We start from the raw sequence: 26872 nt of genomic DNA, 5'->3' as shown, positions 1-26872 counted from the left end.
ACCTTTGTGCTCATCAGTTTAGCATTGCATCTTCTTRAAATTTCAGGCAACATGTCATCACATGGTGTAAAAAATAAACACCAGATTGCAATCACAACATTAAAAAAAATCTCATGTGCTTTTTCAAGTGCAGCGCTTATGAATAATGGGTACCCAGGCTGCTTTTTATTTTTTCTTCGATGTATTAGTGAATGCTGTGTAGCACTGAACTCCATGGGATGACACAGAAATAACCAAGCAAATACGGTCTGCCGTGGTCATCAGAGCGACTTGTGAAGGTAGTAGAAACAGCACACAAAACGCTACTGGTTACTCTAGGCAGGATTTCCATTAACATCCAGCACTGACTTAGCTCCGCTTCTGTATGAATGACTGGAAGCCCCAGGCCTTCATGTCCTTACTCCAGTGTCTCAAGGGGCTGGAAATCTCCCCAGGACTTTGAAACCTTATCTTTTTTAACTGTAGTTTAGGATTTAATACCAAGGAAGTGTTACTCAGTAGCAATTCAGTGAATATAGCCTTGTTACAGCCTGTAGCCTTGTTATTTTACACTCTTCTAGAAAATAGAGGCTAAAAGTGTACAAAGGCTTCTACATTACACTTTGAATAGCCCAGCACCTTTGTTCTAAAAATAAACACATRACTTAAAAATAAATAATTAAAGCGGTTCAAAGCAGAAGCTTACATTGCTTTTGAGAATATTCACATATGATCAGCTGTTGAAAGAGCTGCAGTTCAACTGCGTTGAGCTAAGATTTAGTGACAGTCACACACAGGGATCGGACTTAAAGTCAGAACCTTAGTCTTTTCCACAGTGAACAAGAAATGAGCATGGAGGCATCACACTAGATGACAGGGAGAGATAATACACAGTACCAAAAGTCTTGAACGCTTTCCAGCGGTGTGGAAGACTGGTATGGCCAACCTTTAAGCCAAGATTCAATGAAGCAAATCAAGAACAATTGTAAGTTCATTCTTACTTGGCAAAGCACTTCAGTTTATGCTTATCTTTAACTTGTGATTACTGAAGATAATAAAATTTATGCATGCATTTAAAATTAAGCAAGAGCTTTATTGTTTTGTTGAATGGAATCCATAGTGTGTTGTGGAGAAAGTAAGCCTAGCCTGCCGTGGCCAAAGGAGGCTGCTTCTACATAAGGCTGCATGACAAGCTAAAAAATGGGGAAAACTTTTTGAAGAAGCTTTCCTCATCCTCACTTCCCACTCCATATCCTCCCACCTTCCTAAATTATCCTTTTTACATCTAAATTGATGGAAAGACAAAGAAACCACTGTGAGTAGAGCCGCTGAGTGTAATAAAAATTGAAAAGGTGCAGACTAATAAAAGAAAGGCTGGTCCAGCTTGAATATCTGAAGCAAAATAAACAGAAGAAAGCTAAAAATGTGTGCTGACTTTGAAGTACAAAGAAAGTTATAAGCATCATTGCTGCAGTCTGGTAAGGCTTTTGCAACAGATAAAAGAGGAAATGGCCAGTAGAATTAATAAAAGACAGCAGATAAAAAAGTAGTGATTTATTAAACTAGTTTTTCATATCTTTTTAAACAGTGGAACATATGATTTAATATTCTCATAGTTAGGCGCTTGTACACGTCGTCTTTCTCATTGATTTGAATGAAGCTCAAGCACRTTCTTTAAGCTGAGTATATGATTAAGCATCCTTCCTAAATAAGAGTACTTTTCTGAATTCCGGCTGAAGGCAGGATTGGAGAGCTCCTCGAAGAGGAATCACATTTCCAGATTTAGGTCCAGGTTCAGGCRTGTGTATGTGTGATGCTGTATTTGAAAATACGGTATGCATGTATCGCRGAGGGAGTACTTAATGTGCTTGAAGTTGGCAGCCTGCTTGAGCACTCTGTTAGATTGTGGTGAGAGAGAGAGAAGGTAAAAGCTGTAAAGGAGAAAAAATACTTGTGAAAGGTTTAGGCATTTTTCCAGATTGCCAGTACACTGTAGTGTGCTTACTCTTAATGCACACTTTACTTCTGCTAAGTAACTTCTTGCTCTGTAGCTCCTTCATAGTAGAATTCTGCTCAGACATCTAACGTGACTGTGAAACTCAAACTTTGCTATTTCCAGGTCCAGGTAACATTTAAGCAGGAATAACTGGTTTTAATGACAATAAATTCTTTAATTTATTTTCTGGTGGGAAGGGGGATAGAAGATAGACAGTTTGATAGGAGGTAGAAAACCCCTAYACTTTAGGTCTCTAGGAAGCTAAAACCTCAACTTTAGGAAAATAGTTTAATTAAAAAAAACATTATTACTAGCTGGTTCACTGGTTTTAAGAGATATAGTGAGTGTATTTTTGATTTTGGTAAATAAATGTCTTGAAAGAAATTACTGTTGTATAGAGAGGAAATATTAATTTATGGAGGTCTTGCTTGAATGATTAAGTGCAACCCTTTGATTATTGCTGTGGTCCTATAGAAAATGAAATAGGAGAAAATATTAGCAGTATGCATTAGAAACTTTAATTTAATTTCTAAATTAACCTTATTTGAAACCAAAGAAGGAGAAATATATTTTTACTTCTCTCCTTTGTATTTCTGTAATGTCAGTATCTTCAGAACCAGTTAGACACTACACAGTTTCAGCTTTTAAATTAYTTTTCATTTTCACTTATTTATGGGCTTTATCATTATTCAGCTGTCTAGATATATGTTGAATCTCAAATAAAAAGGTTCTTGTGACTTTCTTGGTCTTACACTGTCGTTTGGAAAGTGTTCAAGTTTAACTGAATATTAAAATCTTAGGAGGATTATCCAAATGATATCTGTAGATCAGTGGTTTTCAACCTGTAGTCTGCCATCTGGGAATCTGTGGATTACTCCTGAGCAGTCCATAAAAATGGACTAAAATCCTAGCCTACTTTCAGTTGCTTAAATTCACTACACATCTTCGTTGGAAACGTTTTAGGACTTTGAAAATCAGAAAGGTTGCAAACCCTTTTTTAGAGATTTACTCATCACTTATTTCATGAAATATTAGTGATCTTTCCAAAAAGGAACTAATAACTATGAAGGTTCTACTTATGTTAAGCAGCAGATGTTTTTTTCTGGCTAGCTCCTGACTGAAAAACATAAAAATGATTTTTCATAATATGTTCACTAAATWTTCTCTAGAATTCCTTGAAAATTTCATTTTTATATAGAAATATTTTGGTCAACAGGCCTTGAAGAAGTCCTTGTGTCAAGGAAATCCACAGAAGATAACTAAAAAAAATAAGAAAGCCTASTGTCTGTAGTTTTAAATGTGCTATGGACAATGAAGAATCCACAAATTGAAAAGGCTAAAAATCATTCATTTATTATGGAGATTTCCCAACCACCATTACTCTTCATATTTGTTATGAGAATAAGAAAAGAATCAACTGCATGTGTTTTATGAGGAAGCCCCAAGAGTACTTAGATCAGTCACCAGGACCCAGAATTAAATCTTGAAACAGGGTGGAGGCCTGTTGATTTTGGGGGAAAAGTGCCAGAGCCAAACCCAAACYCCAGACTCCAGCCCTTGGGCACATTCTTAATGAGACGCTACTTTTTTAGACTTTAAGTTGCAGCAATTTTTTTTTTTAATTATGTGTCTGGTAATGCTATGTAAACGCTGCAGGGTTTAGCTTATGAAAGGTTCATGAACTGAACCACGCGGTTTAGTTTGCACTGATTGGTAACAAAATTCCACTTATAGTTTTACATAGGTGTCACGTTTGATGAAAGATAAGCTCSTAAGGAAAATCTCTCTTCCCTTCTTACTAGGAGGGGGGATGTGTCCTCTCCACTTTCATCAAGCCCAAGGAACCGTCTCTTGCTGGGAAAGTTAGAGTTTCTGTAACCTGCATGAGAAATCTCAATTGTTGTTGCAACATTACTGCAAATATCAGATGCATTCCATAGAGGTATTGCAAACAGTTCTGTAATGAGGTGAGAACTGATCTGGGAGTCATTGTCAAGAAAGGTTGTGCTTTTTCTTGTATTCCAACTTTGATATTGTCCCTTCAAGAAAATGTTGATTAGCAAAATCTAAAAAGCATGAGTTTATTCTCACCGGGGAAAGACAAAATAATGCTGGATCCCTCGGAGCTGAACCTAGTAGTTCCCATGAGGCTTCTTCAGGGAATCAACAAGAAGATAGGTGTGGGGTGAGTGGCTGGAGGAACTAAATGACAGGGAAAAAAAGAGGCTATTTGAATAAGAGGGAGCTAATGCCTTGGCTTTAGACTTATCTACCTCTGTTGTTTGTAGAAAAGTTGACTATTGTCAAATGGCTTTTGTCAAATCGTGGCTTTTAAAGCTATTAAAATTTTCCGTTCAATTTGTAACAATATAGAAGATGAACACATACTAGGTTAAAATCAGGAGTCCAAAGCCTTGGAAACACATTGCAAGACTAGGAAATCAAGAGTAAACTGGGAATTGAGTAAAATAATTCTGCCTGAAACAGTAGTAAACATATGGAATAATTGGCCAGTGAAGCAAGTAATCTAAATGAGTTTAAGAGACAGCTGGACGCTTTTATCTCAAGAGAGAAAGGATTGAAGGATATAGTGATAAACCAGGGAGGTGAGGATGAAGTATACTGAAAGGGAAAAGGCTTGCTGAACCAAATAGCCTTTCTCTAGTCAGCAATTTCTTTTGCTCATAAATGTAATACGAATAGCTGCCATATGAATAAGCTATTTCTACATAGTGTCACCATGTCTAAAGAGGAAACATTTTGATTCAGAAGATGGATTTTACTGGTGCAGTGTCCACTGCCAGTAACAGATCTGCTGGATCCACCAGCTAACCATGAGCTCAACTCTCCCAGCTATCTCTACAGAAAGGTTAAATTATTTACACTGCAGTTCATTGCTTCAACTTTCTAATGACTTCATGTAGTAGTACCTTACAATCCTTTTCTTAGCAAATCAGTGGCTAATGAAATTGTGTAGTAGAGGCATGGCCTTCCAGTTCAGCTAGCCTTAAGGGAAAACTTCCTTTACTGCTGCTCTGTCTCCCGACCATAAGGTTTTGGATGAGCCATGGTGAAAACATTATAGATACAGATATTAACAAGTAAAGCCAAATTCATTCCAAGTGTGCAACAGCAGTCTCTAGCTAAGTCTGATTTAGCTCATCATTTTCCTCCCTATCATCACAGTCACATCATCAGTTCTATAAGAATAAAAATTAAAAAAAAAAAACAGAAGCATAAATTATAGGAAAAAAATGGAAACACCATTCAATTTTCAATACTAAATTTGTATCTAGGCTCAAAGTTCCATTTCAAATGCAAGTCTTATTCATGGTTACCTAACTACCCAACTGCTCCACAAATCAGACATTTGGATGTATAATTGGCAAGGTCTGTGACTGTAATTAATTGTGAGTTTAACTGATTGCAGATGCAAAACTGCACCTCTAGGAAAGGAGGCCAGGTTGAGGCCCTTTTAAAAATCATGTTCTTCAGGTAGAACCAGAAAGATTGTACAGTAAGTTGAATGAATTTCAAAAAGACTTGATTTTCCACTTACTTGCAGTTTTGTTTTTGCTGGTGAAACCTCACTGGCTTTAGCACAGTTTTCCTGATTAACACTGGTGCAAAAAAAAAAAAAAAAAAAAAAAAAAAAAAAAAAAAAAAAAAAAAGCCTCTCTGTGTCTGGAATTAGGGGTGTGGGAGGAAGCTGGATGTATCAGTGCTGAGTGTGCAGCTGCACCACTTGTGTTTGGAAAGAGAGGCAGTATTGCCAGCTTCCTCTGTTTAGAAGTGTTGGGACAGATTGGTGAAATGCCCRTTCTGACGCTAAAATTACAATTTTCGACTGTACCGTAGCTATTGTGCCTCTGTCCCCTGCTGTGTCAAATGAGCATTTCTGGAAAGAGTAACCCGTGTTCAAAGTAATGCTGTTTCCAGAAATTTAGGTTTGCTCCAACACTGTGCAAACAACTCAACAGCCAGGGCCTTTTAGCAGTAAACAAAGAGGGGAGGAAAAGGAAGGGAATGCCAGCTCCGAGTAGACGTTTATTAGAAACCCGGTAAGCTCAACTGCATTAGCTTCTTCGTGCCTCTTGTGTGCAGGAGAAATATGTGAAGGAAGTCTGAAATAAGGATGTCCACTATATTATCATAGGATACATATTTCTATCTGACTCGTATTCCTGATGGCTCTTAATGAAGAACAATAAGGCAATCCAACAAGTTTGCGTAATTCAAATAAACTTGCACAAAAACATGCAGATAGCTTTAACACTGGAGAGAAATGTGGTCACCCCCTCCACTACATATACTAGATCTCCACTTCAGAAATCACTGATTATTTAATCATCATGCTGAGATATACAATAGAGCTTTCCATTCCTCTTGATGCTTGGGATTTTCATTATCCCTCTCCCACCCATCAGAAGGGAGGATAATAAATCCCACCGTCTACAAATCATGCACTGGGCACAGGTCCCTCTTTCTGCACTTCAGCATAGTAGTATTTGTAATACAGACCACATTTGCTCAGTTCTCTTCTACTTGGCAGGTTTAGCCTTTATGTGAAACCAAACCTATAGAAATCATTTTGTAATCAAGAAACATATTGTTATCATAGTATATTTTCCATTCATACTCCATGTGTTGGATACATCTTCTTGCCTCCCCTCATTCATTTGTGTTTCTGCATTTAGATGCCTTTAAAAGGCACCTCGTTTCTCCTGGGCTAGCACTGCAGGCAATGATTCACCAGAGGCTTGTTCCCTAGTGACAGCAATGAGCCTCACTGGGCTTGCTTAAGAAGAGGTTTTTCAAGTGTATTCTGCTCACCCAAAAGACTTGGGAAGGAAAAGAGACTGTCTGAAAGTTGCTAATATTTTATTATTTGCATTTGGAGGTTCATCCGTGTTAGCTGAGATGGTGCCAAACTCTAGGGTAGAGAACGGAGTAAGAAACTCCAGGATAGAGTCATGGTGCCTCATCACTGCTGTTGCCCTTCACTATTCTCGGGCAGTTTTTCTGTGCAGACTTCCCAGGAAGGAGCAGCCGAGGCAGTGACTGGAAGTCAGGGCATTTGTTTCTGCTTGTGACATGGCCTTGCTGTTTGATTTTACGCCAGTGTTTAAATTCCTAACGCACAGTAAAGGTGAGTTTTCTTCCTCTCCCTCCTCTTTTTCTCTGGAGGCATCTCCTCCACGCGTTTCTTCCTGATAGCCTGTGACACTGGCCTGCTTAGCCCTCTCAGTCCAAAAAAGTTCCTTTGCGTCCAGAACAGCCTCCTCCTATATGTCCCCCTTCTGGCCACGACCCGTGGGAGTAGCTGAAACTGAAGGGATTCAGGAATATCGCTCTGGCCCTASGTTACTCATTGCAGAATTTACTAAAGGTTAAGCTTTTTTATTTTTCCCAGTACGGTATACTCTATTAGCTCTCCAAGAATCCGTCTACACTGGCTTATCCTTGAGGTATAGAACATGTAGCCAGTGCTCTGAGAGTTAATTCCTCTCTGATTCAGTTTTCCGCTCTGCAGAAAAAAAAAAGGTCTAGTTGTACTTACCTGATGCCTCATACTGGAGTGGGATCTTATTGTTCATCTAGCTAGTTCACAGTTCATAAATGAAAATGTAATGCAAGTTTGAGAGATTTATTTTAATTCTATTTTCTATGTTTAGAGAGTTTTGGAAATTAAAAAAAAAAAATGCCAGAAGAAGAGAGTTTTGCATGACAGGAGGGTTTTTTCTAGTCATAGTTTGAGTTCTATTGCAGGAGGTCTCATAGATCAGCAGGGAAGAGAGAAATACATCTTCTTTTCTATGTGAACAACTTCAGATTTCCCCTTTTACAGAAAAATACTGAAAACTAACTAGCAACAGAGAAAATAGCGAAAGCACCGCTTTAGGATTTCTGGTTAAGAACATTTTTGCTATGCTTGCTTCAAGTTCCATTTCCTGCTTCATTGTTTTATTGTGATTGTAGTAGAAAACATATTCTGCTCTTTGTATATGACTCATAAGCATTGTTGCTGACTACTCATTCAGTTCAGACTTGCTGCTGTGTCCCTGCCCTTGTCCAAGATCTGCATTGTTCTCCTRTTTGGTTGGAAACACAAGCAGGTTTTATATCTCTTTTTATACCTTGCAAGGTAAACGTGGGAGAGATATTATATTTTCCATGTGTTTCCAGACATATCTTATCTTCCCTATTAGTCACTATAGGCTGATGTTTCAGTCTGTTTAAAGTTGACCTCCTGAGTTGCAAACTTCCTTCAAAAACACTGATAAGCAAAAAAACTTGAACAGCAATTAGTGAGGGAGTGGTGGTGCTGTGAGTTAACACTAGCCTTTTACCTCAAGAAAGCAGAATTCAAATGTGGCTACAGTTCCCGGGTAAAAATAAAYGCTTTAGTGAACCAGTGTGGTGGTTTCAGCGCAATCCTTATATGAGGAAATGACCTATAGTTTAGAAAGCGTGTAGATTGAAGGTGCTTGCCAAAAGATCCAGATTCTTTTTCAAGTCAGGAAAAGGAGGTGTGCGTTTAACAGGAACATCAGTCACCAYGGCATTCCCCAGCTTTTCACCACTCTGAAATTCCCCTAGGGCCCTGGCTTAAATAGATGCRATTTTTTGCCCTGAAGAGGTGAAGGACCAAACCCTCCCATAGTTCCTCTAGTTCCTCCCTCCKCTCTTAATATGCACCAACCGACTGACCATACACTGTCAATTATTTCATAATTTTGTTTCATTTTTGCCCAGGAGGTTGTAAATAATCTTTTCTTAATGAGTAGTTTATTCAATCAGGGTTGGTTTTCTTTTTTTCCTTTTCATGAAATTGTTGATTATTCAGTGAGTGTTTCATGTAAATACATCTGAGCCTGAGACTGCTTGCAAAATCAGTTCCCTGCATGCATCCATTATTCACTTTTTCCATTTTATGACTGGTCACCTAAGCCATGTGATTCCATTTCTCATTGTTGTCTACAAGAAAGTAGCTGTACAACAGTTTTACTAACAAGAGGAAGGATGTTATCAAGTTTTCAGTCTCTCATGGACAGCCTGTGAACAACTTCTTGAATTAAGAAGCAGCAAGTTGGCAAAAACAGAGAGAATTTTACTTTTTAAAAAAAAAAAAAAAAATGCAGGCCTCTCAAATCAGGTCTTTCCCTGAAATATCGCTATTAGAATGCATAGTAGAAAAATGTGATATGGGTGAAGATAAGATTTTAAAACTTTCATCCTGTCATATTTGGAGAAAAGTAACTGTGTTATACGCAATTGCAACAGCAAAGATTCTAGCTAGGGCTTTTCTGATTTTGTTTTTATTTAACTGTATTTCACCCATAGCTTTGGACAGGTAGGTACTGAAGTCATAGAGAGTGTAGAATATGTCTTTGGAGGTCTTCCGGACCACAGCTCTTACCTAATGGTGAGGATTTCTTCAAGATGTAGCATTGCCATTAAAGGACAGTGATTGCCATTAAAGGACAGCGAAGCTGTTTTTCATATACRTTTTCCAGGTGGATTCCACTGTTTTGCTTCTGGACTGACACAGCAAAGCACATTGTCCAGATCCTGATCTGAGTTCTGAGCTAATCTAGTTCATGAGTGTGTGTAAGAGCAAAAAAGGGAACCAGGTCTGTGCAAGTCAGAAAGCTGAAGGAGACATCTTCGTGTCAAGGTTGTTATTATCGCAGAACCCTACCAGGGCRAAGCGGCTCTTACTCTAGCGGAGCTCTCTGCGAAGGGTGAACTGTAGGCATCGCACTGATATCCCTTCCTGCCCCTTTTGGAGCGGGGCTCTCTAATTGCAAGGCTTAAGTGACCACGGAGGTGACAGCGCCTTCTGATTTTATCTGTGACAGACCATCAGCGTTATTTTCATAAACACTCAATAACTGTGTTGTGGGGATATTTGCTCGTTCTGTGCTTGGAAGGCTGCAGTTAGAGGCGTCTTAAACCGCCACTCTGGCTGTGGGTAGAAATGACAGTACAGGAAGTTTGAACCTCTTTCACATTACTTAAGCAGTGCTCTATTTGTACTTGCCTTTGTACCTCATCAGCATGTTAATGAGCAAGGAATAAGGTAGGGGGTTACAATCCCCTGGATCCCTGATCCAATGTGAAAATCCTAGCATGAGCACTACTGAAAAAACTGCAGCCTAGTCTGCCTCTTCTGCTGCTACGGGAGCATACTGATTGGAGCAGAGATGCAAGTCTGTCAGCACAAATGGTCAAGGTAAAGCAGGAAGCTGTTACTAATGATTCTGCCCACTCACCCCACCCCAAAAAACCCTGTTTTGTTGCTAAGCGGATGGGCTCRGAAGGAATTTATCCACAAACATTCATGCAAGCGAAAATTCGTTTGTGCAAATGCTCATGAGAAAAACGAATGCAGCCATGGTTCAAAACAGTAAACTCTGCTCAGTCTCACCTCAATCCAAGAAACACAAAGCACTTCTTAATTCTTGGTTAGGGGGACAACACAAAACATTATTCTACTTATTACAGAAAGGGTAATTTAAGGGGTTGTAGTTCAATTTAAATGGTTTATATTTATCAGATTGTACCTTTATATTACTACATAATATTTAAGGAGGTGTGGCTTAATTAAAAGTTCTTCAAAATTTAAGTAACCAGCATGATTTTTAAAGGAGCTGAAAAGCATCATGCAAAATACTAGCTTATTGAACCAGAAAAAATACCTTCTGCTAACCAAAATAACAGGCTTGCATTGTTCTCTGTACGTATGATGGTTAGCTATGTAGCTCCCCGTTCCTGCAGGGTGTTTGCACATTCCCTTACAGATTAGCAGAAGTTAGCAGAATGAACCCCAGAGCTCTTTGGATGTGACCCCTTTTTAGGTGCACAAAGGAACTCAGTAAAAAAAAAATCAGTTAAGAATTGCTTATCAAAAATAATCAATAACTCTGCTCATTGACCTTGCTGTTGTCGACAGGGCGAGTAGAGACTGGTTGCATCACAAAAATCATCAAGGTCTAAAGCGATGGTGACCCTGTTACGTGTTTTACATTTTGGCATGAAAAGGGAAGAACATAGACTCTCTTCACATRCTGCGTATTAATAGAGATTGGCTATACCGGTAATTTTATGTGATAAAGATATTAAAACAATGTCAATAAATGAGGAACAAGTGATGTGTAAAATAATTAACGCTAAAAGGAACATAATAAGTTACTTATTAAAATCCATAGATGGATTATGTGACCCTATCTATGATTACGAAGACTGTGGAGCACATGACTTCATATACATCTTCTGATCCAAACACCCCATTGCACTCTGTCAGATTACTGGCTCCTGACATTAAATAAGATTCAGGTATGATTTATGGTGTGGCCTTTTGACAGGAGCTAGAATCTGAAGTGGTTTAGGCTTTGCCAGTGTTCAGCACTGTTTTCATTACCTACTGATATAACGCAAGTATTACATTTAGTCAACCGAATTATGTGTAGTTCTGTGAGATTCTCTCTCATTCCCTGTAGTCATTGTTCCACTCATAATAAAATTATCCTATCAATTTGCCACAAGAGGAACACTGGAGTTCACTAAATTACAGCCATGTGTGTTTGTGCTCTAGACAAAGTGATACCAATTAAAAAAAAAAAAATCCTGGATTCTATTTTTAAATTGTTCAAGGAGAACAGTGAGACTGGCTCGCAGAGGAGGCCACCCCTCAATTCTAAGCAGCGGAAATTTCATTTTCCCTAATTAGTARAACAGCATCTATCTAGAAAAAGAAAGGAATAAAACAACAGGCAAGATGTTAAATAATATGTCAAAAATGACACCTGGCCTCCCCTATGACTGATTAGTTTGAGAGGTTTGAGGTTTGCTATGTGAAGTGGAAGCATCGCCTTGCTTTTTTCTTTCCCTTTTCTTTTTTGTTTTCTTTCTTTTTTTTTTTTCTTTCTTTTTCTTTTTCTTTTTTTTTTTTCACAGCCCGAAAATGGTGTTTTTATACGCAGCCAGCCAAACAGCCCAGCTCTGGCAGCTGAAGCTAAGCCACCTCGGCGCTTTAGCAGCGCTGCCGCTCAGGACCTGGCTCTGGGAGCRGCTGGGGCACTCTCTTTGGGAGCCTTTGATGCTCCGACGTGGCACCGAGGTTGCTGCGCTCTGACTCCGGGCAGCAGTGGCTGCCGATGGCTCCTGCCTCTGGAGGCACCTCCTCATGGCTGAGTTATGACACAGCAGTCGCGTGGTGCGGAAGGAGATTGCTTAGCCATATCCTGGCCGGGGAATGAATAAACACAGTGGAGCCGTTTCGTATGCCATGTGCTGGTACACAAAAGAACTCCGTGCTCCCCAAATTAATCTGGCTCCGTGTCAGAAGAACCATGTACAGAGACGCTGCAACAACAGCTAGGCTTCACACTGTGTGTGCRCCGAATGACTTCCTGGGGCCACCTCCAAACTCTTTCCTCTTAACCGCCTGTGATCTTCCCTCTGAGTTCCAGGCAATTACTACCTGCTTGCTTTCTTTTCAACAGTTACTAGCTGTTGTGACTTTTGTGACAATGTGCATTGAACTGCTGAGGACTAAAAATTACTTGCATATAGTTCAGTTTAGGGAGAGATGCGACATCTATACCATCTCCTTGCAGCTTCCGAGACACCAAAGTACCTTGGCTATGCTGACTTTTGATCAAGTCACTTCTTATCTCCCTGTATGAAAAAACTCTTTTTTCTTCTACTTTGCTGCTGCCTTTATACTGCTAATTGGTGTTATGCTGGAACTCCGTATTGTTTATTTGCCTTTTCACGTGCTCCAGTGTGAAGGTATCTGACGGACTTTCACAAATCCCCTTCACCCTGGCATAGGCAAGGTGTGTGTTCTGGATGATATTTTGCAGTTACATTTAGTCTTTGTAGTACTGACTTGATTCTGTTCAACTACTGTGTGTGAGCACTGTGTGACTGTTTCTTTGCTATTACCTCGTGTCAGTTTTATTCTTGGGCTCAGACCTGATCATCCATGTATTATGGCCATAGGTGCACGGCTTCTTTGTTATGCAGTGCTTCCGGCTCAGCTTATGTTTCTCTTCACTGATCTGTGGCATGTTGTCCTTCTCCTGAATTGCAGCAGACTAATGCTCATGGGAATGATCCCGATCTTCTGACTCAACTGTTCATGCTGGTTTTACATTTAGCTCCAAGGATAGTTTACTACAGTGGTCCAATACTGCAACATGGAGATTATTTCTTACCTCTTTTGCCTTTGCCACTTGTCTCTGAAAACTGTTGGCACGGAGGAGATCATGCCTTTCTATTTTCTGTGTGTTTACTGGTGACCAGAGGAAGATCCCAGTTTGACGCTGTATCATTTGAATTCTGCTGCAGTGCATTCAGCTCARCATGTAGCCTGCCATGTAGTACCTTGAAAATATGATAAAAGCTTTCAGTTCATTGCGCCTGGTTCTAGTCCATATTCATACAACGTAGCACTAAGCAGCCAAGTGGCACTTAAATTAGGAACATAGTTGCCCTTCTGTAATCAGCACAGGGAGTTACACTTTTATAGGGCACCTCAGATCACAGGCTAAATTGCCCAGTGAAAGTGCTTACTTTGTGGTAGGTGGGAGTGACTGTCCAGTGCCTTAAATTATGCAGGATGAACCTGGGCCCAGGTCTGTCTACCCAGAATCAGAGAATCATAACRATTCATTGTCTCTGTGTGGTTTCTATCTTTAAAAAGTTCAATTCAAACCAATTTCCAAGTTTCAGATTAGGATTTCATGAGGTTGTAGTCTCCTGTTGTCAGGAACTATAATTTTAAGCACCTCACACTGCTCCATGCACATTCTTCACTGGGCATTCAGGTCTGGTGCCTTATCACACTGTATTCCTGAGTTTACCTCTTGCATTTATTCCCCAAGAAGTAGCCTAAAGCAAACATATTACTATGTAATGAGATCAGACTAGCAGTTGCAGCTTGTCACTTACTGAGGCCTAGTTGATCAGTCCTTTCTTATTAGGATAGAGTAACTCATTTGCTTATGATCATCTACCTATATCATGAATAGAAATATGACCGAGACCAGAAAAACACATTCTTAGGACAACGAGGTGAATCTTGGCCCTGCTGAAGAATCAAGCTAGTAAAAACTGGAGAAATCCTTCCACCTCCATTTAGTTCATCCATCACTTCCTGAAGGCACTTGTATTTCAACTGCAAGAGGTGAAAATGCCAGCAAAGCAGGCTCATCTTATGTGCAATCTCATGCATCTTAGAAGAATCAYGTAACAGGTTATGGACACACAACTTATTATGAAGTAAATTAGAATATGCATTGTATCTTGACAGCCACTCTGTGATAACTRCTTTCATGCATGTTCTTAYTTCATGATAAATGCAGCATATTCAAGACAGTTTCCCCYTTGCAGATGGGATAAATCTGGTTCYATTTCCTGGTGAGCATGCACAGCTAGTTACTAAGGTATAGCTGACATCATGTATATTCACACTCTAAATTATTCTACCCTAAATTGTCCCTGTGCTCTACCTTTTGGTGCATCACAGAGTTAATGAATCCACCCTTTTTAAAGAGGGTCTGCCAGGTTCAACTTTTGAGACTGGCCATCACAACAAGTCATTATATAAGGTTTGTGAAGGAATGAGATAAAACATCTATCATGACATTAAAACATCTGTATGTCCTTCTGGTTAGCATTTCCAATTAGTCCCAGGAAAGCAATATCAACTATGTGTTACAGTGTGAAAAATTTTACAAAGGTATTAGTCAAATACTTACTGAATTAAGGAGAAGTTAATATATTAGCTTATGGTGGCTATGTGTTATGTTTGAGGTAGTATTTCCAAGTGAATAATACTTGCCTTTTTGGTTGATTTTGGTTGGGCAATTTTAGGAATTGCTTTTTCCTAATTTCTTAGGTCATAATACTGAACTTGTAATGCCATAAAAACAAGCTGCTCTTTGGAGATTTTTTTTTCTTATTATGTTAGATTTGGATTGGATCTATTTTTTGTCCAAAATATTTTATCTATCTCTTTTCCAGCAAAATATCTTTTGACACACCTTACACTTCAACACAGCCTACAATAAAATTATTTTTGGTAAGTTAGATGTAAATGTAGTTAGCCATCTGTGAATATTCAAGCATGGAGGTGAGGAAGCAAGCCTTTTTCTCTTTAGAATTTGTAATTTTTGTTTTTTGCTCTCAACTTCTATAAAGTTTCTACTGAAACTTCAAACTCTACATGCCCTGTAGATGTGTCTGCATAGAAACTGGTGTTGTTTATAATGGTTGGACTAGAGCAAAGGTAGAGGGGAGCTGCATCCATAACCTTCAATTCAGTGTTGGACTTGGAGTCAGCCAATGCAGCCTTTAAAATGAAAAGCAACATATTCTGCAGTAAGAGGCTCCTCAGGGGGCACGGGGTGTGGAGGGGGATTCACTGAAGGGCTATAGGACCGGTGCACCCATTGGGACCATGTGTGGTGGCCTGTGGTCTGCCATGTGGCAGAGAAGTGATTGTGCAGCACCCACATCACCAGGGTGGCTTCTTCCAGCGCAGAGGACTTCCTGTGCCAGCTCTTACTCACATGAGAGGAAGCTTCTCTGAGTACAGAACTTGGTGAATTGGCTCAGTGTTTATTTTCGCTAACTATAAGAAGGTGAGTCAGTTGGGAATGCTGTGTCTATGCCAGCGGAGATTTTTCATTGTATGACTTTTCTTATATCCACAAATCAGGCTGCTCACATTCATAATCAATGACAGAGAAAAAGATTTAGAGAAAATGATAGTCTGCCTGTAGAAATTCCTAAGAACAAAAGGCCTTAATGGATTCCATATAAAAGGAAAAGATGCTGTCCTCTACAGAACGCGTATCTGCGGTGGACTTACAGTTCCTATTCTTTGCAATAATAAACTTTTGTGCTCTTTTGTTCAAACTTCTACAAATTGTTTATTTTTTAAAAAATCAAACATATATCAAGTAATGTAATAGTAAATTGTACCCTAGGATCAAAAGGGTTTATCCTACTGAAATCCTAGAATTTCAAGTGCTAAGGTCAAGGAGTCCCAAGCAGTCGCCAGCAGAAGAGGCAGTGTAGCCAAGTGAATAGTTTGCTGAGACATGGGGCATTTTCCTCATTGTATCCTTGAGACGCTTAGGCAAGTCCCTTTCCTTCTTTCTGCCTCAGTTATTCCATCTCAAAATGGGAATAATAATAGTGGCATACTTTGTGATGCTAGGTAGTACTACAATTACCACTTCTTTACATGGGGAAACTAAGAGAGATCAGAAATACAGTACAGTTTCTGCAATAGGCTGTTCTTTCAAGGCTCAGATAATGCTATCGGCAAAGTTGCTATTTTTCGCTGCAAAAAATCTTGCTTTCAAATTTATTACTTAATGTATTATCTTCTAATAAAAATAGTATTTCATTTAAGGCTTGCTTACTGAAGAATGCATACTGCATTCTCCATATCAAGCTTCATAATTTTTATTCATTCTTGCTATAATTCTCTTATTCATTAGCTGTTCTTATTACAGCAATAGTGGAAATGACACATTCATTTTAAACAGCACTTATTTTCAGTGACCAATAACTCTGAAATAATTAGATTCTGAGCTGAAATTTTCATGCTTATTTTCATCCCAAGAGTGAATATTTTGGAAGTTTAATTTTGAAAATCTGAAACCAAGCTAAGTTATTTTTCAGGATAAGTAATTCAAGTAATGGCAGATACTAGCTGGTTTCCTTTTAGTAGCAATTCTGAAATACACTACTCAATCTCTTTTCCTCTCTTCATTTTTTAAGTAATGTAACCTTTTACAAGAAAAGGAAGGAAAAAATCAGAAGTATTTTTAAAAGAGTATAGTAACTTAGGATATCACTTTCTAAGAAATATCARCTAGGCTTAGGTGCCTAGGTCACTTAGCCTCAGAGCATCCCAGATATATGTAGCTAGGTCTCATTTAAATAATTGCATTTTATTTGAAATTAGATACTTTCAAGGGGGTAAGGTGTTTTTAAGATTTTGGGGTTGTGAAAATTTTGCTCACAATTTGACTAGCTCAACACCAAAAAGTACAGCTGCATTACAGATTTGCTCCAGTTCTAAAGCACCTTTCTAGGGGTAGTGGAAGGAGACAGGAGTGGACTCAGCCTCGGGTGGCTGCCATCAGGAATCTCTGTTCGTCCAGGAGAAAGGAAAAAAATAGAGAATTGATATTTTAAAGACTACCAGAGAAAGGCTAGATCGCTCTCATGAAATAAAAGGTTAKGCTGCTCCCTTTGACTTTGGTAACAGAAGGTTTGCAACCCAGTTTATTTATTTAGTAACTAGAGAATCAAAGTGGGGGGAAAAAAAAGTACAGCTTCATTCTGTTGTATTATTGTCCCCCATCACGTGTGGGGAGAATTTTCCCTGCCAAAAACGTAAAGCTGACCCTTATCCTCTTTTAAAAGCCTCCCTGAAGCTTGTCTTTACCTGTGCCTATAGATCACTCCCATCTGTCTTTGGTTAGGCAAGTGACTCTTGCTTTTCTGCTAAACTGTTTGCTTTGTTGTTACTTAATCCTCCTAAAGCACTCCCACCCTTCTCACATCTCCCTATGAGTTCTGTCTGATATGCAGATTGGGAACCTTTGGGGTGAGGGCTCAATATTTATCAGTACATTTAGCCCAGCACAAGGGACACTGATCCTTAGCTGATGCCCTGCCCGTCACCCTAACACAAAATAACAAGAAGGAAAGTAGGACTTTATAGGCTTGAAAGTATTTACAGGGCAAATGATAAATAATGAAGGGGTTTTGTCTTTTGTATGAGCTGGAGCCCATTTAGTGCATAAATCATTCCCAGCTTTTCTGCTACATTAATACTGAATCAAACTCGAGGAAGACCTAGCTCCGTAGCCTTCAGGCATCCATAGTTCTTACCTGTAACAACTGCCAAGTTCAACTCACATTATATTTAAAATTGTTACTAATCTGATGGATTTGAGTGCTTTCTATGAAATACTGTGCTCATTTTAACTATTGCAACTGGAATTCTGTCATTAGGAAAGAAACATTTGGTGGGGTCTGGGAAACAAARCAGGAATGCAAGGAAGGTAGTTTTCTTACCCGAGTCGAACCTAAGAATGCAAGAAGTGATGCTCTCCATCTTGAATGTTATTCCTTACAATTCAAGACTGAAATGAGAATAGCAAAAACACTTTCACTAGATAAGTCAAAATAAGTTTTAGCATTATTTTTTAATCATCAGAATATTCCAAGCACCCTTCAGTCTTTTCATTACAGCAGGAGTGGTTATTTCATTTTTACATAAGCACTTCTAAACACTCAAAATGTAGTAAGCAACAGCCTAAAATTATCAGCGGCTTAGCTGATGTTGAACTTCTCACCTGTCAAATAGAGTAGAGAATTTTTTCTCTTTTCCCCTAGCTCTTAGGTAAATTTCACTGCTTGGTAGCATCTCACATCAGACAAAGAGCAGAGAAGTGATGAAAACGCATGAACCAGAAGCATCACCAGGCCAATACAATTTCTTGTTTGTGAATGACAACCAGGCTTGTAAGCGAAGTGGGAAAGTGTTGGCTGGGAGCTGTCTCAAATCCCTGCAAGTTAAAACATCAGGGATCAGGAAGCAGGTTCCAAAGAAAGGCAAGCGCACTTTGGAGTGAAAGGTTGCTGATGAATTACTTTGTGTGTGTTTTAATTATTCTATCATCTTGAGATTTTTGTGTATTGATCTGAACAGCAGTAATAAAGCGCTTCCCTCCCCTCACCCCCTTCTCAGCATTAGAGTTTCGTCTATTAGGTATGCTTCTAAGGAGAGAAATTACTCATCTTTGAGACTAGCATGGAGAAAAGGGGAAAAACACAAATGGGCGGACATGATCTCTTCTGCTATTCAGTATGTTTAAATCTAAATTGTTCAAATAATTATTCCAGCATGTATTTTCTTCCAGGCTGCAGTCAGGCAGAAAAATTTAAAACATGAGAAATTGGACAATGCTAATGTGAAGTAAAATGTGCTTAAACGTTGCATTCCTTTCAATGTTATTTGCCAATAGTTATGTACCACATTAAAATTAAAGCAAAATATTAGCCTCAGAGTCCATGTATTAGGGGGATTTACAATCACTAATATTTGAAGAACCCTAAAAAACCAGAAATGAACATTAATAATATTCTGTCAAGAATGGTTCTGGGCAAAGGTGACTGGGAAGGAGACCTTAGAATAATTTTGAGGTGTTTTTTGTAAGCTCTTCAGGGATCCTCTGTAATTTAAAAGTAAACAATTCACTCTACGCACTAACCAGTATAAATCACGATAATAAAAGATACAGATAATGGCCTTTATTAGGTAATGACAGAAGGAAAAAAAATAGTTCCCCAGCAAGACTTTAGGATAAGCATTTTTAACCTTATGTTACATGCAGATAAACTTAGGCATTCAGAAATTTAAGCTTTGGTTCACCGAGGAACTTAAGAATTTACCTCAGCTTAGAAATGCAAATTCTCTCATCAAGTCACAAAGCAAAACACCAAGAAACTTGAAAATAAAGTCTCTTAAGTCCAACTTCTCGCTCAGTCACCGGGTCAGGCTGGAGAAAGTCTCCGCGTTCCCCCCKCCTTGCAAACGGGGCTGTCACACCACTGCTGAGACTTCTGAGATGACGCTGGCAAGCAGGGATCAGTGGGGCCCCAACGAAGCCTTTGTATGAAGGATGGGGCACATGTATGAGCGATGGGATTCCAAATCCCATCTTTACCCAATAATAATTAATAATTAATTAATACTTAACACCCATCTAGTGCTTTACAAGCATTAACTAATTAAGCTAATTCACCCAAGGTCAGTCCTTTGTACTCTCACAATACCCAAGATCTTTTTGATCATACACCCTAAAGAGTAAAAACAGTATATCAGTAATGTTAGTTTTAGCCTAACATTATCTGGCAATTTTGATCATTAGGGATGGAATTAATCAAATATCTACTGTGTCCTATTTTTGCATTTTATCTTGTATTCTGCATTTACTATTTTTATCTTTATTAATAGCTACTGCTCAGTGGCCTTAAAGAATTTCACCATTCAACAGAAACTTTTCTTTCCAGAGACTTATGCTAATTAGTACCTTGTTTGTGGCTTCACTGTGATTTATGAGCTACTCTGAGCCCTGAATAACAAAATATCAGACTACCTCCATAACTGTCTATTAATTTGTTTATCTTTCTGTCTGTCTACCTATCTGTTGAAATTTAAAACAGTGCAGTAATTTTGAGAACAGTGACACTAATGCAGCATTATATTAAAAGAATGTTACTTTATACAGGCGTAAATGTAATTTAGAGGCACTTAGAGGAAGCTATATACTTAACATGATTCTTGGCCAGTGAAGACAGGTTGATCCCACTCATTTTGGGATTGCTAATTTGCAGTTAATTAGGAAGATTGATTCTGTTCTGTGATGCATAGGCCCAACCCTAAATGCATTTTTCCGGTTTCCGTGGCACCATGCTAGTTATCATTGCCATGGCGCAAGTATAACTGAATGACGCAGTTCCTCATAAAACATAATACTTGGCGAGTTTGGAAAAGTAAATCTAGTAACCACTAGCAAGCATTTATCTGGTTTACTTTGTAGACTGAAATCTAGTGTCATCTGCATTTAAAACAACTTTCAAATTACATTCGTTTGAGAAGGTTTATTGCAATTAGCAAATAAAACCGGAGAACTGATTTAATCCTCAACTAAAATAACACAATTCAGAGTTTGAGGGAAATAAAATATTGACATTTTGCTTGAAGGAACTTGTATCCTTAAATAAATGCAGCGAGCATAGCATACATAAAGTTGTACCTTTTACATAAGCTAACATTTATTTTCAGTGTGTTATCTCTTGAGGAGATTCTTCCCCTATCATCTCAAAATACTGGCCAGTATAAAGGGATTTGGGTGAGGACTGAGGATATTGGAATAATTTGCTGCAACTGTGGGCTAGCAGCATATTGCTGCTCCCTTCGTGCAGTGGGGAAGCTGGGAGAGACTGGTGCCTCCGAAGGGGGTCTCCCAGGGACAGTACCTTGTGGGACTATTCCTGGCCCGGCGCGGGTTACACCAGACATGTTTAAGGGCTGAATCTGGTCTCCTCTTCCAGTATGGTTTACTGAATGGGACTTCATGAAGAATAGTCCYGTGTTCAAAAACAATTCATAAAAAGCACTTTTCAAAAGTTAAGCTTTTTTTATGCCTCATCTGATTTCTAATTAGCTGTTTTTCCTAGGCTTGAGTACACACATACAGGGTATAGCTGTAGGCATCAGACGCTTCAGGGGTTCTGAACCCTTGCGAAGCTAAACCAGGACAAGTCTTGCTGTGCCTCTGTCGCACCAGACTGTTTCTGGTTATAGTGGCCTGATAAACTCCCAGCCAGTCCTCTTTCTCTGCATCAGTATTTTCCCTTGCCATTGCACGTAGCTGTTACAAGCACACATCATGCCATCTCCATCCTACCAAAGTTACAGCCATTACACTGGGGAAATTCTTATAGCATCAGACAATTTTTCTAGCCAGTCTACTCTAATAGATGCTTTCCAGCTCCTTTGCACAAGAAAATCTACCCCAGATTGTCAGCTATGGGAGTACCACACTAATGATTCATAAATAAATAAATTTCTTCATTTATCACTTTACAAATAACTAGGAAACTTTTCAAAGCAAGTCTCTGGAAAATTTCTAACTATTGTCCTGAAACAGCAAAATTAGGTGGGTTGAGTCAGTCTGGAAAAGCACAGATATACTGAACCTGAGGAAAACCTACCGAGAGCCAGAGGCATTTTGTTTTCCATTTGGGGAAAGACAGAGATAAGGAGGATTGAGATACTTGCTTTAGAATAGTTTCCAGGCTCAGTAATTTTCCTTTCGGAATTTCAGTGACACTCTGTTCACTACATTTCGCTTATCCATTACCCTTTCCATTTTGCAGTCCTCAATGCTCACAGTGCTTGAGCCACCAGCTGAAAATAAAACAACAACAAAAAAATCAAATAGCAGAATACACAGCAGATGTAAGCACGCAGGGTAGACAGGGCGCAGCGGACACCCCTCTCAGYCAGCTTCATCAGCTCCTTCGGTATACACATGTGGCTTGTTGTCAGTACTTGTGGTTGCAGCCCAAAAGGATCAGGATCAAAGTGAGTGCGTTCCTAGTTCAAAGCCAAACTTGTGTCTTTGCTGGCTCATTTGAATTTTTCTCCCAGACTTTCATGGCTTCCTGTGTGCTTGTAATTACCACATCTTTAAAACCTGACAATCCCTTCATATGGGCCAAAGTCTTTTCTCAGATTGTGCTTGTGCTCTACACGGGTGTCCAAGAAGAGATATACATATGCTCTCTACAGCACAGACTTTGGGCCTAAATTTGATCAAAAAGAATATTCAGAAGAGAAAAACAGGCAACTACGAGTGTGTGTTTTACAGACAGTGAAAGAAAGCAACTTAGACGCTCCTAAACAGTGTCTTTGCAGCCTGGTAGGAACTCCTAGGATCTGTAATACAGCTTTGGAAAAGTAGGTGGTTGAATATTTTCTCTTTGAACAGTAGATCAGCACAAATCTGTTGAGCAGAAGAGTTAAGCAAAAGCTTAATTACTCTTGTATTAATATTTCTGGTGGATATGTTGCAGGTTGTCTCCTGGTTTGAATACCAAAGCTCTGATCCGGTTGGGGGCAGGTTTAGCTCAGTTGGTTAGAGCATGGTGCTGCCCATACCAAGGTTGTGGGTTCGATCCCTGTATGGGCTATGCTGAGGGTTGGACTAGATGATCTCCAGAGGTCCCTTCCAACCTCACCATTCTGATTTCTGTGATCTCCATGTGTGCGCTCCTAGCTCCTGCTTAGGGCTTAGCTCCCATTGATTTCTGTGACAAAGATGCTGAGCATCTTTGCAATATTTCAGCAACGCAAAAGAAGTATGAACTGGCAGCTCGAGTTTCCTCTGGAGTGGGGAAATCCCCCACAAGTGCAGAGTCGGCAAATCCAAGGCTCACACCACCACATCCACACCCACATGTTCTAGCTATAAGTAGTTTGTGGGTGACTTGTTAGTAGTGAAGATCAGATAGCAGAGTTTAGAACAGGCAGTAGGCAGCTTTAAACCTGATGCTGAGGCAAAAAAAAAAAAAAAAAAAAAAAAAAAGACCTTGCCTGAAGATGGCAAAGCCATAATCAGCTTTTGCTTTCTAAACTGTCTTTAGCGGACACTGACACGGGCCATAGGGAATCAGAAAAATTGAAAATATTTATAGAAGCCACCAAAAGGATCTGTCTCTGATTTGAACTTTCTGTGTATTTTTTTTTAACCTCACTTTTAACTCCTCCTCAACCTCACAATCGATTTTCAGCCTTTCTCAGCTTTTCCGTTCACACACTTCTGGAGGTCCCATCCATCTCTCAGCAGCTAGTTAAATTCTCTTAAACATTGTCTTATCCTTTTTCTCTGACTCACAGTTTCCTCTTCCCTCCTTTTTATTTCCTTTTTCCTTTCAGCTCTTCCAACCTAATTCATGACCACCTCTGAGCAGAGTCAGYGGCCCAACTCGGCCGCAGCGACTCCCATTATCCCTCACTTCCCTCTGTGTGTTTTTAAATCCTTTCCTGACCTCCGGTAGGCCTTCCTATCTTGGATAATCCCACTGAGGGGTGCTAGCTAGTCTGGGAGTCTCTCCTGGGCTTGCATCAGCCTGCTACATTCAAATCTCATGCTCTGAGGCTTCCTCAGGTCAGACACACGCTGCAATGAATCTGACCTGGGGAAGCCCCGAAGCACAAGGTATTTGAAAGGAGGATCAGTCTGAGGTTTGAGGCGGGGAAGGGGAGGGGGGAGATTCATGTGCAGACCAGGTCTTATTGTTTCTGAACCAGTTTTTCCACTGCTAGCTAACCATCACAGGTACCCAAACCACATTGCCTAAGCTACTCAGCAGGTCAAATTACTTGTTATAGTGCTGCAAGGGGCTTTAAGAAATACGGTTTTCTCCATTGTTTTCCCTAAAAAGTAACTTATGAAGGTGTGTGTGGATGTATGTGCGTAGGTACAGCGATGTGTTTAGAGATGATAATCATTCACTGAACGAAGCAGAGGAAAAATATAAATGTTTAGCTTAAAACTGCAAAAGTAAGAAAGTAATATTGATCAGTGCTCTGTGTGTTTATTTACACCACTTTGGTAGTGTTAAGATGTCTGGCTGTAATTACCAGGACCTGTCCACCTGTCAAAGAGCAACTGGGTTGTTTCACCATTGTCTGCCAGCAGTAAATCTCCGGGTCCTTATGGGCCTCACACAAATGAAAAAAGAATACTTTTCTCAAATATGCAGTTCATTATGAAAACCACGTGCTTGCTACAGCTTTTTTGTTGTCGTTACCCTACCATATTTTATTATTTGTAACACTTGGGAATGAAAAGGAACCAGGTACAAGATGACTGTTTTAATGTTTAAAACAAACAAACAACAAAAACGCTTTAGCCTTAAAATCACAGCAGAAAATAGTTGTACTGCACAAATCCGTTCTTTTAAAAACGGAAACTCATTCTATAAATAGTTCTCTTAGCAAGCTATGCCTAAAATAGGACTAACRCTATCCAGTCTCCCAATTACATAATACAGTATATTAAAATAAGTCCCCCTTAATGTTACATTGCTCAGGGTTTGGAGTCCAGGAACAACCTTGCAATAGGGACAGAGTGACCTTTTAAAAAGAAAAATGAAATGAAATACACTTTCATTTTCCAGAAATATGCATGAAAGTAAAAATTTGACAGCATGGAAGAACATAAGCAAATATATCTTTTTATTTGAAGATAAAAAGAAGCAGGGGCTAGATAGGGAAAGGAAAAAACCTGYGAAAAAAACGGATGATGCAGTTTTTACGAATAAGCAGCTTAATGTATCTTGGCACCCACAGTAAGCCTTGTAGGAGCTCAAAGTGCCTCAGGCAATCTGTGAGCAGAATAGCAATTTTATTACTTTGTCATTAAACCAATTTCACAGCAGTATTGTTTGTTAATGAGCAGCGGCAAACGAGCGAAGATGTCACACACTGGAATAGCAGTGAGATTTGTGACCCAAGCTCAGAGCACTAAGATGGAAAGACCATGGCTATAAAAAAGGAAATACTTTGGGATGAAATGCAAAGTCTATACAGCAGAGCTTGTGTTTATGAGCTACCATTTTGCTAAGAGCTGTGAGAGAAATAAAGGTCTGGAAATATGCAGTTAAAACAGGGCCTATAAAATTAAAACCAAATTAAAGTATAGCAGAGGATTACTGCACAGGCTGTACTCTACAAAATATATTTTCAGTGATGAGGTGAAATCTAAATCAGTTTTGTTTGAATTTGGTTGGTATTTATAAAATGCAATACAGCACTGACAAATTCAAAACCCAAGCAGCAGCCTCAGAGTCCTGAGGTCTCTAATCTATAATCTTGGATCACTTTGAAGAAATTCAACTTACCACTACTTAATTAGCAACTTGCCCTCTCTCTGTGAGCAAAGGTAGCATGTAGGTTTGTATAGGAATATAAATACTGAGCAGACATAATCAGCCCGCTAGCACACATGCGCGCRCGCACACACGCACGCAGGCGCGCACCCAACTCCGTGCGAAACAGTGAACCAGAATCACCCAGCAAAGCTCGATTACATGAAGCCGAACTGCATCATTTGATGGGACTTTTTTTTTTTTTTTTTTTTTGAGCCAGGGCTGATCTTACAAAGAGATTGGGAGACAGCCTTGAGGGATACAAGAAACAGTGCCAAGCAGGCACATTACTGAATCCCTGCAAGGCATCCCGAGGTGAGTTTGCTGCCTGAGCTGTCTTTCCATGTTTATACACAGGGAAAACTAGTTCAAGCAATGCAGTAAGTGGATCAGCATAACTGACTTACTTAAAGGAAGAGGGGAAATTTAGCCCACCATTTTGCTCCATTTGCGCTAGAGATGGGGAAATAGTTTTGCTGTCAGGACTTGCTTCTGAGCCACCTCCTTTCTTTCCTGTAATAAAGCCCCACCCCATTTGTTTCTATTACAATCACATTATTTAGCATAATTATCCTCTTAAAAAAATACCTAGATCACCATAAACGCTTCCGTACCTTTGGCTGTTTGCAACCCCACCCATGAGGATACCGGCACCGTGACTACCGTACATTTGTGAAACGCTTTAAGGGCTGCGGTGGAGGAGTACGTTTAGCATATTTGTGCGTGCGTGCGTGTGTGCGTGCGTGGGTGTGCAGGCAGGCGCGCGCGTCTCGCCCTGCGTGCGCGCAGCCCGTTCGAAGGACGTATTTCCCTCCCGTTCACAGGCACGCTGACCTCTCCAGCCAGCGGCTCGTATTTTTAGATGCGTGCTTTCATATCTGGAGAACCCGTGCGTGTTTTCTGCTATTTAACCAAGAGGGTAAAGGGGACGCTGCAGGAAATGCTCGGTGTCGAGCAGTAGGCGGTGCTCACAGTTCTGGGAGCTCAGCTTAAGACTGTTTTCTGCCTGACAGGGCAAGACCCCTAGACAAATCACTGGCTGGGTCTATGGTAGTTGGCAGCTGTTCAAAACTGGTTCTCTGCCAGCAGTATTACTAGATAGCCAGACAGATCAATTCACTTTTACATTCCCGCCATTATTTATAGCACACTGTATATCTGCTCTTGCTTATGAACTAATGATTAGCAAATACAGTACACATAAAACATAAGCATTTGTTCTGTGGAAGGCTCTCTGTTGCTGATATTGCAGATAGTTTTACAGGTCACAGAGCCTTAAAAAGGATTTAAAGGGCATGTCTTGTGTAACATTTGTTCCTTTGAAAATGATGCTCCCTTCCTATTTTTGTGTAA

General features: G+C 39.6%; 1 protein-coding gene and 1 long non-coding RNA gene across 4 annotated transcripts in view; one reads left to right on the top strand and one right to left on the bottom strand.

Annotated features, from left to right (window-relative positions):
* The window catches only part of MEIS2 (Meis homeobox 2), a 170564-nt gene that overhangs the window by 110972 nt on the left and 32720 nt on the right, over positions 1-26872 (top strand). The gene's annotated exons all lie outside the window — the stretch shown is intronic.
* Positions 1572-26263, bottom strand: LOC146594893 (uncharacterized). 3 transcript variants are annotated; one of them, XR_014896064.1, is made up of 4 exons: positions 26134-26263; positions 18370-18582; positions 18089-18156; positions 1572-1910 (listed from the first exon to the last, which is right to left on the bottom strand). It is a non-coding gene; the product is annotated as an uncharacterized LOC146594893 (long non-coding RNA). The 3 variants fall into 3 exon arrangements; XR_014896062.1 differs by lacking the exon at positions 26134-26263 and adding an exon at positions 21059-21164; XR_014896063.1 differs by lacking the exons at positions 1572-1910; positions 26134-26263 and adding exons at positions 16983-17154; positions 21059-21164.

Source organism: Rhea americana, unplaced genomic scaffold (genome assembly GCF_003343005.1).
Source record: "Rhea americana isolate MKP2758 unplaced genomic scaffold, rheAme1 scaffold_245, whole genome shotgun sequence".
Classification (NCBI taxonomy): Eukaryota; Metazoa; Chordata; class Aves; order Rheiformes; family Rheidae; genus Rhea; species Rhea americana.
This window is presented reverse-complemented; position numbering and strand designations above follow the sequence as displayed.